We start from the raw sequence: 14754 nt of genomic DNA, 5'->3' as shown, positions 1-14754 counted from the left end.
ACACACACACACACACACACACACACACACACACACACACACACACACGTACACAGCAGGCAGGGTGCCTACGACAGTGATGGACACCATCATCTGCCTGCTAAACCGAGTCTACGCTCACCCGAACAAGCCAGCCAGCACTGTCATGTTTTTTGACTTCTCTAGTGTATTCACCACCATTCGACCTGCTCTTCTGGGTGGTAAGTTGACAGTGATGCAAGTAGTTGCCCACCTTGTGTCCTGGATTGTTGGCAGACCACATTACGCCTGCAGTACTGTGTGTCTGGCAGAGTAGTTAGCAACATTGGAGCCCCTCAGGTAACTGTCCTCTCTCCCTTCCTCTTCACCCTCTACACCACAGACCTCAGCTGCTGCACAGAGACCTTCCATTTTCAGAAGTTTTCTGATGACTCTACAATAGTTGGATGCATCAGCAGGGGTGATGTGGGTGAGTACAGGGTGACAGTGAAGGACTGTGTTGCATAGTGCAAGCAGAACCATCTAGAGCTCCGTGTGACAAAGACAAAGAAAGGGGTGGTGGACCTGAGGAGGGACAAGGCACCGGAGGCCCCTGTGTCCATCGGGGGGTGTCAGTGTGGACACTGTAGAGGACTACAAATATCTCGGAGAGCACATTGACAATAAACTGGACTGGGCTACGAACACTGACGCACTATACAGAAGAGGCCAAAGTCGTCTCTATTTTTTGAGCTGCCTTCAACATCTGCTGGACTATGCTCAGGATCTTCCATGAGTCTGTGACTTACCCCACCAAAATGCACCACAGAGCGCCATTAAGTTATTAGCGTGTTTATTCTTTTTATATGATAAATGGTTGCAGTTGTAACAACTGAAATTTCCCTCTGGGATCAATAAAGTATTTCTGATTCTGATTTCTGATTCTGACTTGACACGAGGGAGGCAGGCACACTGAGAAATAAACTCTAAAGTCTAGGGGCTTGGTTTGATACACCTGTGGTCATGGAAGTGACTGGGACACATGAATTCAGTGATTTGGATGGGTGAGTGAATACTTTTGGTGATAGAGTCTTTATGAGCGTCATAATGAAGGGGACACGGCCTGTTAAATATCAATCAGCCCATCAGGTGTAGAAATTAAAGTGTTTTAACATCCGTGACTGCTCTGCCGTGTACTTTAATCAACAGCTCTTTACAATGACACCATGCTGCTGTTGCATTCATAAAATTATAGAAGAAAAAATAGAATTTTTTTAATTTTTAAAATTATTTTTAACAGCCAAACAGATCAGGTGTGACATGGAGGAAGTATATTTGTGTTATTGTTGGCAGTATCTTGATCCAGGCTACAGACAGAAGGAGGCGCTGCGTTTGAGGTTGTGGCTCCTCAGTTGGGGAAATCACTTCCATCAGACTCTGCTGATACCTTTGAGAAGAAGCTGAGGACCCGCCTGTGCAGGCTTGCTTTTTATTTCGATTTTTATTTTGATCTGTTTTGATTGTTGTAAGCTTCTGGTTCTTGAAAAGCTGTATAAATATAGTCCTTTGATGGCCACTTAGAGGCCTGCCTGCATTTTCACTTGAAAAATCAGAAGTAGCAGAGCGGTCACATGTGGTAAAAGATTAATTATTTCCACTTATTTCTAATGTTGATTTTTTAAGTCTTAAATGTTTTGTGGAAGATTTTGATATTTGATATTTTGATGGTAAATGTTTGCAACACCCCCCCCCCGCAGACCCCTGCCCTGCACTTGTGGAAAACATTAAAACGTGGCCGTCTGAGGACGTGCAGACCAACAGGCAGTTTCAGTGATTGGGTCTGCAGACGGTGGGAGTGAGTGGATCCTCGCTGCTTTTTTTAGTTTCAGTGATTCTTCAGGGAGCGATGAGGCACCACTTGTGTGATGTCACAGGAAACAGGATGACAGTTTGGTTGCTTTTTAAAGGACTGAGTGGGTTTTAGAGGAGATGACTGTGTCTCCTCAGATGTCATATCGTCGGTGAGGCAGCTGGTCATTGTCGTGTTTGAATAATTACTAAGGATGATGAGGGGTGTGCAGCGCTGCCTGAGCAGTTTTAGAGGTGTGAGGAGCTGCTTTTGATGCTCAGACTCACTGAAGCTGCAGCGAGGTCCTTCATCCTGGCTGATGGATGAAAAACTTTAACACCTGTAATTGATCACTGATTAATCAGATTTCAGTATTCAGTAACAGATCAACACTAATGTTCACTTTGTGCCCCTGCAGCTGCTTCAGGATCATTTTCTTCAGTCTCTGAAGTCTTTTTCCTGTACTGAATGAGACTCAGTGTGTTCACTCAGCCTCTTTGGACGGTCTGTTAGTCCAGTGAAGCGCACAGCAGCCATATTATAAAAGGCTCCAACAGCACAAACGGTGCAGAGGTCCAGTTTGCTGAGGTGTAGCCTAGCAGACAGCTAGCAGCTGCATCCACCTGTGCCGCCTTCCACCTGTCAGTCAGAGAGGCCACGCCCCTAGTAATGCAGACTTTACACCTTAATCCAATTTAAACAGGTGAGCTATAATAATAGGGACTGACCCCCTTCTGGGTTCAAAGAACTCCATTTTTTTTTCTTTGGAGCTCATTGGTTGGTTTTTCCCAGAGACTCACTGAACAAAATCATCACGAGCTGAACTGAAAACATGAACCACGCTGCACTCTGTGCTCCAGGTAAGACACTGAAACTGTGAAGTTAAGGCTTTGTTCTGAGTGAGGATACAGAGGATCGGAGACTCAGAGGATCGATGCACTTCACAGCCTCAAGGCAAAGCCTGTGATTTACTGATCGATCCACCTTCAACTTCATCATCATCAGCATCCAGACTGGTTCTGTGAGACGGGGTGAGGTGGGAGGTCGGCTTCATCACAGCAATGGAAAAGTGTCCTGATATATTATAAACTGAATGTCCGCTTTAATAGTGAGGCAACAATCACAGACATCGATCGATCGATAGACTGTGTTCATGACTGTGTTCCAGCAACAAAAATTTATATAATCTACAATAAAAACCTGATTGTTAAAGTACCACAGGCCCATACTGAGGCCTGATAATGTAAGGTAGCAGGTTCTGTCTGTCCTTAAAGCTCTGACTGAATTTGGACTCTGGGAGTTGCTCTTCAGGTGTTTCACTGCAGGCGGCCTGAAACTCATCCGGATGTGTCCTCAGCTTTTCTTCCATCTCAACACTGATTTTAATGTTCTCCTGCTTAAATTAAAAAAACAAAGGTTGGTCGCTACAGCCACAGATAAAAAACAGTGTTTATGTGTTGAGATATTTTGTGTGCAGAGACAGCAGCTTAATGATCCGACTGTTGGCTTTAATGGATTAAAGTGAAGGAAACGCACCAAGTTTGGATTAAAAGCAGCCTTAAAATGATCAAAGATCAGGACTTCCTGTTGAACCTTCAGATGTTCAACTGATGTTTATTAATTACTGCACGGCAATTAATCATTGTTTTAGTTTAATGAGATTAACGAGACACGTTGCACTCTCTGAAATGCTGTCCTACGTTAGTTTTTCTTCAGGTTGGAAAAAATTCATAATTTCTACTCTGGCTCCATTTTCTAGTTACTGAAAGCTGCTCTTTGAACAGGTTAGCGCCCCCAGCAGGTCGACCCTGTGATTATAGCTGACCAAAGTGACAGAAAACTTAAAATTTTAACGACCGTCACTTCTTCTCTTATTTGAATTTCAGCCTTTTCAATCAGAGGTGGGACTTTTGTTCTTTTTGTGAAAAGGAAACAGCACGTTAAATTTATGTGGAGTGAATTTAGAGTATTTATGTTCATAAATAATAATAATAATCTTCCACTCTTCTATTATTATTTATGTTCATAAATAATAATAGAAGAGTGGAAGATTTTCTAAAATAGAAATATTTTAGAAAATAAATAAAGTTGAGTTTCCTGACATGGATCTAAATTAATTTTTTTTTCCCTGAACAAATTGGTACCTGTTTTCTTCCGATCATCCGGAGCCTAGAAATCATGCAGAGCGAAGCATAAAATAATGATAATCTGATGAATCTGCAGGTTAATTTTCTGTGAGGATCAGACGCTCTCAGACGCAGAGCGGGAGCTGCTTCTTTCTCCTTCCGCTTCATCGTCTCTGCAAACAAACGATTTCCAGGCAACGCAGGCGCCCAGGTGACGGCGCAGAAACATCCCAATGACTTAGCGGCGCTCCCGTCATAAACCCAAGGAATCAGAGTCTGTGTTTGTGTGCAGGGCGGAGGGGGCGCAGCAGCACGGCCTCCTCACCTCCACCTGTACCATAAACGCATCCTGTGCCTGCGTTCACCTGTTAAACTCCAGCGATGGGTTTTCTGGGAATTATTGACTCGATAATCAGACGCTCTGGAAGAAGTCTGTTTGTTCTCTTTGTGTTCTGAAAGGCTCAGCAGGTTTTACAGGAGCACCGTTCTCATGCCACTGATGGAGGAACCACAGCCACAGCGCCCACTGCTTTCATTTCCAGCTGAAAATGCCAAGAATACAAAATCAAAGTAAAATATTTTCAGATAATAAATGATTCTGAGATAAAAATTTGAATTTTGGGTAAATTCTGCAAATTAAATAATGAGGTAATGTCAAAATTGTGGAAAATACAAATCAAACTAACGAAGTTCCCAAAAGCCAGTCTTGCTAGCGGGGATTGGTCTGCCAGGGCCTCCACCCGACACACAATGCAACGTGTCCTGTGGGTGGTGGGCCTACAGGAGGGCGGGCCCATGTCTCCTCTCCCAGCTGGGTACCACGGGCCAATGCCCAATTACCAGACGCTCTCCCTCAAACTACCTCGCCAGGCCTGGCTCCAGGGTGGGGGCCCCAGTAACCCTATCCCTGGCAGGGATAGGGTGAGGAGTGCAGCCATTCGGCTCAGAGTAGAGCCGATGCTCTTCCACATCGAAAGGAGCCAGTTGAGGTGGCTCGGGCATCTGCCTCCTGGGCACTTCTTGGGTGAGGTGTTCTGGCCATGTCCTACTGGGAGGAGGCCCCGGAGCAGAGCCTGTACACGATAGAGAGATTATATCTGGGAGATGCCTTGGGGTCTCCCCGGATGAGCTGGAGGAGGTGGCTGGGAAGAGGGAGGTCTGGGCTTCTCTGCTTAGGCTGCTGCCCCCGTGACCCGGCCCTGGATAAGTGGAAGAAAATGAATGGATGGATGAATGGAAGCTGAACAAGTTCTGGATTTTTAATTGTGAGGAAATAAGTCACATTCAGAGGTAGACATTTAATTACATTTTAAATTACATAATGAACTGGCAGACTCTCAGAGGAATTAATATTTAAAGAGCCATAATTTTAACTAATAAAAAAAATTATGATTCTTCTTTTCTGGGCAAATAAAAATTCATTTTTAAATCTAATTTATTTTCAAATGCAAGAGTAAAGTATGATATGAGAATGTGTGAAAATGTTAAAAAAGCAAAAATTGGACTTTCATTATTAAAGTTTTTCTTATTAAACTTATAAATTGGATATAATATAAATTGGATTCATAGTATGATAAACCTGTCCTCGTGGGCACCAGCAGGACGCCTCCTCTGGTCCAGCGGGTGGATGAGTGGCGTCTGCAGGCCTGAGTGAGTTTTCAATGTTTCTGCAGTTTACATCGGTCTGACTGCAGAAGCTGATGATTCATCTGAGCAGAGGTGAGGACTTCAGAGCTTCACCCACTGCGTCTGGCTCTTCCAAACTGAAGAGGCGTTTGTCGCCCTTCATCGTTTTAAATAGACATCGTGACCTGAATCTTTCACTTTCAGCCTTTCGTGGAGGTCTTCACCCACCCGGCAATCACCACAGCGTGAACTTTTCTTCTGTATCTCAGTTTGAACAAACGGGAGCAGAGGAGCAGTTTCAGGGCTCCTGCAGGTAAATTCTGCCGCTTGACCCCGTCCTTCTGTGCAGTAACTTCAGCACAATTTACTTCATTCTGTGAGTATTTTAAGAGTCACAGCCCCTCTGAGTACACAGGGTGGGCTGAAATTAGGTGTTTTACTTATTTTTACCAGCATTTCTGAATCGTCATAGCTGCACAGGTATAGGAGATATCCACACGGAGTGCTCAGGGTGAGAAGGTGAGCCTGGTATTGAAATGCAGATAAAAGGGAGACCTTTCATATACTCTCACTTTTGTGGGACCAGCCACCTGTCACATGGTGACATGAGCCTCAGGAGAAAGATGTCCAGGTCACAAATGCAGAAACAAGACTTTTCAAAGGTGGGTGCCTGATGTGTGGATTCTCAGCGATCTCTAAACTCCAGTTTGCCTAAATATTGTCCATCAAGTTCACAGCAGGTCAAAACGCCCCTCAGACCAGTTCATGATGGGGAGCCCACCCTAAACCCTCCCCTGCTTCCTGCTCCTGAAGGCTCCGTCAGCTCCACCATGAGTGTCACAATTTATTCATCCTGAAACCAGAGACTGAGACATAAACTCATCAGGAAAGAGTTCACTGAGCTCAGATAAGCTGAGCAGGAGGCCCATTTTCTCACAGTGGAGTCGCCCCCTGCTGGACATTAAAGGGAATGCAGGTTTAAGGCACTGCAATTGTTTTCAGGCAGTTTGCATCTCAACTTCATTTTTTTATTAATTTCCCAGTTAAGTAATATTTGAAGCAGACACTAATTAATGAATCTGATGATTTCAAAGCTAACTGGCCTGTGTAAGCTTACCGAATGCCCACCTCAGCTGAGCGTTCGCCGCTTTGTGATCCTTCAGCTTCATCGAAGAGCTCGAGTGCTGCGATTGTTGAGGTTTTGTGTAATGAATGCTTTTTTCACATCATTATTCTTTTTTTTTTTTTAAATGAAAACCAGAAAATGATTGTAAAAGTGATTAAATGACAATAACTGCAGAAAACGGACGGCTGGATGTTTTGGGGTGAAGTGCCCAGTTTTAATCTGTGCACTTTAATAACTAGTCCTTTGGTTGGTTCCTGAAGGTCTAACTGAGTTTGAAGGTGGTGTATGAGCAGAGCACATAATAGAAATCTCATGCAGAGTGGTGCAAACATTTAAAAATCCAGGCTGGATGGCCACTGAACGGCCCTTCAGAAATCGATTTTCCACATAAAATTGATTTAGCCCATTGATTTGAGTGAACAGTCACCTGTCTGTGATTTTTAAACAGCCAATCAGCAGAGGGTTACCACACCAAGGATGGTGCTTTAGCCACCATTTGTAAAACTGTGATTTGTCCCAGTATAAGCAACTATTATGGAACAAAAGCTTCATTAATGTCTTTGCTAACGATATGCTGATGCAGGACTTTTATTTCTGCAGCTCTCTGTCACATTTTCAGTCAGAGGAAATTAACAGCACCGCCAGCTTTAAGCTTTCTCTGCTGCAGTCTGCTTGTGGCCTGATTGATGAGGGCGTGGACAGATGAGCAGTTTATCACACCGATGGGGTGATGTGGGCTGAAGTGACACGTTCCACACATGGAGTCCAGCACAGGAGGGATCTGTGCACGCGTCCTGTTTACTCTTACATTTTTCTCCAGCCCGCTCGCCGTCTTTGTACACAAACACTTACACAGTGGTGTATTAAGCTGCCGTGCTCCCGCGGGACTAATCATATCAGGGCACGAGTCAGCTAACTCTTTCTGAACATCCATTAAGCTGCTTCGCTGCTCCAAATCCTCCATGAATCACCCACCATGAAATATTAGCTCCATAAATTCAGTCTGCCATCTTATTAAGACTAATCCCTTAAAAAAACACGGTGTGGAGCGCATGATTGGTGCCTTCACCTCAGGCGTGTGTGTCTGCATGATATGAGAGTACTGCATAAACAAATGTGGACGGCTTACTGCTGCACGCTGAGGCTCCTGCACCGCAGCACACACAAACTACAGACCCTCACAGTGAAGGAGCTTCAGATCACTCACTTAGGTTAACTCTTAATAATCAAATGTAATGTCACCAGTTCCCAACACAAGTTGCTTCTTTGCTCATATAAAGCAGAATATTTTGAGTTTAGAGCTGGAGAAGCTGCAGTGATGTGCGGGGCTAAAATGTTCTGCAGAGCCTACATGTGACCGTCCTCCCTAAACATTACAACGATAAGTCGATCAGAAAGCTGAGAGCAGACGCTGAAGACTCTCAGCGATGTTCAAAATCAGTCAGTGAAACGACTCACTGACTTCAGAAGAAACCGGACGACCTGACGCTGTGCGACACTTTCACAGTGCCACAAAACAAAACCCTTCAGTCGTTTTCTGTTGATCAGTTAACCGCTGATCAGCCGCTCGAGCTCATAATGTCACTTTCAGTGTCGCTGCTCTGTTTTAAAATCATTTCACTGGCAGATCTGTGGTGAGGCATTTCACACATTAAAAGATTTATTTCTGAGGAAAAGAGGAAGGCCTCAGAGGAGGTTCATGGATGTAGTGAAAGAGGACATGCAGAGGGTTGGTGTGACAGAGGAGGATGTTAGGATGGGGTCAGATGGAGGCAGATGATCCACTGTGGTGACCCCTGAAGGGAGCAGCTGAGAGAAGAAGATGAAGGAAAAACATAATAGAGCTTACTAAGCTTAACAAATTCTGCAGGTTAATTTGCACTCGTTTAATTTTACTGGCCTTTGGTCCAGTAATTTTAAAGCTAGCTTGTAGAATGAAATGTTAGATTTCATTATTAGATTCAGGACATCCACCGTGTGCAGGCTGGAAGTGGTTAAAGTTGGTCCTGACAGGCTTATAAAGTGATTGGCTCGGCACGGATTGCTGATGGCCCTTCCAGTCACTGGTTTAACTCCAATATTAATCTGGCAGTCACCGCGGCAGCCTCACATCGTACAGAAGATGCCAGAAAATTAAAGGAATAATGGACACCATGATGCACATTCCTCGCATTTTAACTGGGAATCCAGGATGAAAGCTGAACTTTCTCACATGCAGCGCACAGCAGGAAATAGTCCAGATGGTTTGGTGACAAACACTCTAACTTTGAATGTTACCTCACATCTCACACTGGGGAAATCTCTTGAACTTTGTGTTAAGGAACCAGTTAAAGTTTAATGTCTGATCTGATGGAGCATCCTCTCGGTGGGTGGAGGTCCAGTAAAAAGTGGGTGAGTTCGGATGAGGCTCATACCGATGGTTTGCCTCTAATCTGTGAGATATCGAGCATACGTGGGGCTCCGCAGACACGTCTAACGCTAAACATTCAAAGGTGCCTCTATCATTCCTCTCCTCCCTGTCCGGCGTGCTGCATCCCATCCCTGCCCACGCCAGTGAGCTTGTCAGTCACCCAGTGGGCGAACTCGCCAGCCGGCGCTCTGAGGTGCCAGAGCCGGCGGCTGCTGCCAGGAGGGACGGCTCAGCCTCCCCCGTCTGCGGGCTCCCCGCCCGGCCATGAATGCTGGCATTGGAGGGCTAATTAACCCAAGGAGAGACCAACAAGCCGGCTACAGAGTGGCCTCTGACAAACCTCAGAATAAAGCCTTGTTCAAATTAGAGAGGTGAAGTGAGAAGCAGGGGGGGCTCAGCTGTCTGCGGTCAGTACGATCGGCCCGGCGTGTGGTGAATGTACAGGAGAGGAGGAGGTTATATTAGTTCAAATTAGCGGCGCAGCGGTGAAGCTTGACAGGCAGCCTGACTGTGTGCAGCGATGGTTCACATTAATGTGACTCGGTGAGGTCACATTAGGTCAAATCACAGCAGACTGAGCTGGTTATCAGTACAGATAAAAAGTTTAGTTTTCTGGTTTTCTGAGAAACAATCAGGATCAAACTCTTCTGCTTTGTGTCCTGGCAGAGGTCCCCTCCTCTGCTTAGACTCAAATAAGAAGAATGAGCAGTGAGGTAAACGTGTGATAAGAATGACTTGATTGGCAGTGTGGCTGCAAAAAGATAAAGTGATGGGCTGTAAAAAAAAAGAAAAGAAAGAAAAATAAAAAAGTCAATTTTATCAGCACTAATTACTCATTAGCACAGTTTCTTACACACTGAGCTAAACAGAGAAGTGAAATAACTTCGCTTTTTAGTGCCTTTAGAAACCGAGTTTACATGAAGCTTTAACAGACAAGTAAAAAAACAAACAAAAGAAGGTAAAATTACCACTGAGCAAAAGCAAAAAGGTCAGAGGTGGCAGCCTAGCCCGGCGGTATTAATTGAAAGTAAAGTCTGGGCTGCTTCCATCACCCCCACATCTTCCAGCGAAGACGACTTCCTCTGACATTAAAGCGTGAACAAAGACGAGCTGGCTGGGCGTGTTGACATTCAAAGAAATACCAGCAGGGCGACGGAGGAAGTGAGCTGACGGCAGGATGAAGGTCTGAGACCCTCCATGTCTTTGTTCTCAGAGCAAGTCCACAATGATCTGAAGGGTTTTATAGTCACACACCGGGACGCAGAAATGCAAACTTTCTTTACCTGCTGTGCAATCGATGCAGACGGGTACTCCTAAAAGAAAAGTAAAGGTTTCTCCATGACTATATGCCGACCAATCAGAAGGCCAGTTTTGAGCCTGGAAAAGTTCTGTTAAAGAATCAAATTGAGTCAAATTGTGTAATTTTTGGCTGTGAGATTATAGATTTTGATGCTGTGTCCTCAGTACTGCTGGGTCATTCCATTTAACATCAGGTTCCACCTGACCCCCTCAGGATCGGCTGATTTTTTTCTACAATAACCCGAGAATCAGTAATGAAGCCATTAAAATGAATACACGGGGAGTGGGCCCACACTCTGCACTTCTAAATTATTTTTCAAGCATTTTTGAGCCCTCCTAACATCATCAGCACAGGAGATGTCCTCGGGAAATTTTCAGGGCTGAAAAAAACTTTAATTTTAATCAAAAACTGAAACAAAATCAGTTTTGCACCCACGGCAGGGGTCAAAGGCTAAAGACTAAACCTAGTTTCTGTTCTCTGAGCAGCTGTAAACATCAGTGTGAGGATCTCTCACCATCTGAATGAACTGCAGCAGTTTGATGTCTGTGACGTAGAGGAGGAGAAACCAGTGTTGGTGCCTGGATGTTTGATCTGTTTCTGATCATTCACTGCAGGAAAATTCAAGTGCATTCTGGGTAAACTTTCAGGGCTCAGTCATCTTCTAGAAATAACCCTATGATAATGCTCCACCTGTCAGTCAAATAAGCCACGCCCCTTAATGCAAACTTTAAACAGGTGAGTTATAGAAACATCCTCTCCCCGTACAGCTATGAAGGCAGAAATTAGCTACAGAGACCAAAGCAGTTTCTGTATCAGGCTGTAAACATGTTTATTTATGCTGTAAAGTTCTAACATGGGAGTCTATGGGGACAGGCTCACTGTGGCACCTCTGCTGGACTGCAGAGGAACTGCAGCTTTTAGATTTGGTTTAATTTTTCTTTGTTTGGGTATTAAAAGTCCTTACCTTTCCTGGTTCATGTTCTCTAAAAGGAGGTCACGTTTAATCAGTTAAACCATTCATGTTGGGGTCATGGTCATATTAATAAGATCACTGATGATTATTGATTTTACACTTTTAATGATGCCCAATTCGTCCACCTTCTGACAGGCTTCGGCAGCCTTTAGGAGGACGTGTTCGTCAGAGAGCAGCTGTGTGGTTTTGTATAAACTAGAAATCACCCCAGAGAAGGCCGTCCTTTGAGAGGAAGCTCCTCGCAGGAAATTGAAATGTTCTTTGGGCTGATTCAGAAGAAAAGGAGGTGAAGGTGACTGATTAAACTCTGAGGCTTTGACAGACACCGATGACGGCAGGCAGAGGAAGTGAGAAGAATAAATCTTTGTAAATCTGTGTAATGCAGTACAGTCCCTCCACTGCATTACATAAGTCCCTCATTTGACTCTGAACAGCCAGCCTGATGATGACAGAGTAAAATGTGGCTCAGTACTCAACAACAAACCTCAGGTTTCTTTTATTGATCAGTTTTAATCTATCTTTTTGAAGGCCTGTAATTACACAGGAAACACTCAGTAAGTTGGCTTTTTCTTCAGTGTGTGTGTGTGTGTGTTGCTACTCAGTGGTAACCTCGTCTTATGGTCAGCGTCGGGCGGGGCATGAGAACAAACCTCCAGAACTTCCTGCTGCTGAGGGCCAGTGAGCAGCAGAGCGCGTTGGAGAGAGACGTGAGAACATTTTCGGTAATAAGCACCTTTCTCCTGTCTGCAGGCGCAGAAACCAGGCTTCCTGGAATAACGGAGCATGCTGAGAAATCTGAATCTGAATCAGACAGTGATGGACGTTTCAGAGAACTCCTCCGTGCTGCCGAGGAGCACTAAAGCTCGACGAAGTGCACAAATTTCAAATAAGATGGACTAATGAAGGCTGAGTTGTGCCCATTAACCTGTCACGCTGCTGTTGTTCCGCATACAGGTGCAATTTTGTAGCGAGGAGGTGAGCAGCTGTCAGGAAATGCTCGAAGTGGCTTCAGGTGTTTGTCTTTCTCAGAAGCACCTCGAAGCTGTTGCTTAAAGGTTTCACATGAGACGTTTCTGCATCGAACATATTAAAAAAAAAAATAAACCAAAGCAGATGCTCGTTTGATTATTGTGCCATCAGGCTGAAGTAGAGCTGTCAGTTTGATGTGAGCCCTGTGAGACTGAAGTTATCAGTACCATATCCCAAACTTACACAAAAAAATCTGACAAACACATGACAAAACAGTTTAGTTTCAATTTTTTCTTTTCTTTTAACATTTCTTTTCTTATTTAGGTTTACAGGAACATCATGGTTCATGTTGGTATTGCATAACTGTAGGAATCTGTTTTAAAAGCCCAAAGCATCCCCTCTCTAGCAGTCTCAGATTTCCAGGTAATACCCTGCACCGCTGTATTATTTAGTTTTGAGGACTGAACGGTGGTACGGCTCTGACTGCGAGCTGAGAGCAGAGATGGGACCTTCTCTGTGCTGGCATTGCAGCAGAGGAGAAAAATACGATGCTGGAGACGTAGCTCATCTCAGCATGTTGGAGGAGGAGCCCCGCTGGGCGCCGCATCGTTGGAGTGTCTTCAGAGCTTCCAGCGTTTCTGAGATGATGAGGAGGGGGGAGGAGACCTCAGAGAGCTGAAACATTGTGTACAGATAGATATTTTCCCTCGCAGCGTCCTCTGCAGTCGTCAAGGCGACTGAATATTCTCACCCTGAATCAAACCGACCCCCGCCCCTCCTCCTCCTGCATCCAGCATCCTTCATGCATGGCAAGACTGAGCAAACACACTTTATTTCCCCCGTAGGGCAGCAGGTAGTGGCTGCTAATGTTTAAACAAGTTTATTAAGAACACCAGGTAACTACACAGCAACTCAAAAACTCAACAGCAGCCCAAACTGTTCCGTTTTTAACCAGGTATTTTATTTTATTTCATGCACACACTAAATGTGTCTGACAGAGGAATCACAGTGTCCCATCTGTCAGAGACGTGTTAGGTTATTTAAAAGAGGATTTACAGCATTAAAAATACAAGGTCGCAGCAAACCTGCAGTGTAAAGCCCGCAGTTCCTCTGTAGTCCAGCAGGGGTGCCAGCAGCGGGTCAGTCCCCGTAGACTCCAATGTTGAGACTTTACAGCAGAAATAAACATGTTTACACCCTGATACAGAAACTGCTTTGGTCTCTGCAGCTAATTTCCACCTTCATAACAGCTGTATGGGGGGGGGGGGGGGGGGGGGGGGGGTGCGTCTATAACTCACCTGGATTAAAGTTTGCATTGTTGTTGGCGTGGCCTCTTTGACTGACAGGTGGATGGCGACACAGGTGGGTGTAGTGCTAGCTGTCTGCTAGGCTACACCTCAGCTAACTGAAGTCCCTGAGCTGGACCTTCTGGACTGTGTTTGTGCTCAGTGGATTTTATTTGGATGTTACTGAGCAGGTGTCTGTGTCTGTGTGATGCTGCCATACAGTCTGTGGGTGCAGCCACTTCTGGCTCCAGAAAGTGAGGCTGTGACTGTGATCATATTCATGGTTTATGGTTAACAACCAGCAGTTGCCCTGTCAAATTAACCAACCTTCAATGGTTGTGTAAAAATGTGCACTGGTGTTGTTGCCTGAAAATGGAGCTTCCTGACAGGTGTGTGTGTCTGTGTGCAGCGACCTGACAGCACTGGGAGTATTTAAGCTCAGGGAAAGCAGATGGTCAGTGCCACAGTGCTCGTTTGCGCCCCTCAGTGGGGATGAGCGTTGTTTGACTGAATTTTTTTATTTTAGTGCATCTTTCTGTTCTTGGTGCCAGTAGTTGTTTAGCAGGGATTTGTCTCCTTTCCCTGCAGATCCTGTTGTTACCGCCACACATCTTCTGGTTTCCTGCACTCTTTGACAGTATTAATCCTTTCATACAAAGCTGTCTTTTCCATTTTGTTGGTTTTCCAGGAGACACATCCTGCACTGCCGATTACACACGAGAGATAAATTATAACGCATAAGAAAAAAACATGATCATGCTCTCTGTGGACCAGCACAGCAGTCACAAGGCTTACTACTCTGAGGGGTCAGATCAAATAATCTGAAGCTCACTTGGGTTATGCAGCAGGACAATGATCCAAAACACAACAGCAAGTCCACCTCTGGATGGCTCAAACTAACTGAAACCTGGTCAAAGTCCAGACGTAAATCAGAAATGCTTTGGTGTGACCTTAAACGGGCCGTTCATGCTGGAAAACCCTCCAATGTGGATGAATTCAAACAATTCTGCAAAGAATAGTTGGCCAAAATTCCCCCCCAGCGATGAGAAAGACTCACTGCAGTTCTTGCTTCTTCTTCAGCCAGTTATTAGGTACAGAGGGCAGTGACTTTTTCACACAGGGCAGGTGGGT

General features: G+C 44.9%; 1 protein-coding gene across 1 annotated transcript in view; it reads left to right on the top strand.

Moving 5' to 3' along the window:
- ankfn1a (ankyrin repeat and fibronectin type III domain containing 1a) overlaps window positions 1-14754 on the top strand; it is a 133252-nt gene that overhangs the window by 23146 nt on the left and 95352 nt on the right. The window lies entirely within an intron of this gene.

Source organism: Archocentrus centrarchus, chromosome 19 (genome assembly GCF_007364275.1).
Source record: "Archocentrus centrarchus isolate MPI-CPG fArcCen1 chromosome 19, fArcCen1, whole genome shotgun sequence".
NCBI lineage: Eukaryota > Metazoa > Chordata > Actinopteri > Cichliformes > Cichlidae > Archocentrus > Archocentrus centrarchus.
Note: the sequence above shows the minus strand (reverse complement) of the source record. Positions and strands in the feature narration are given on the sequence as shown.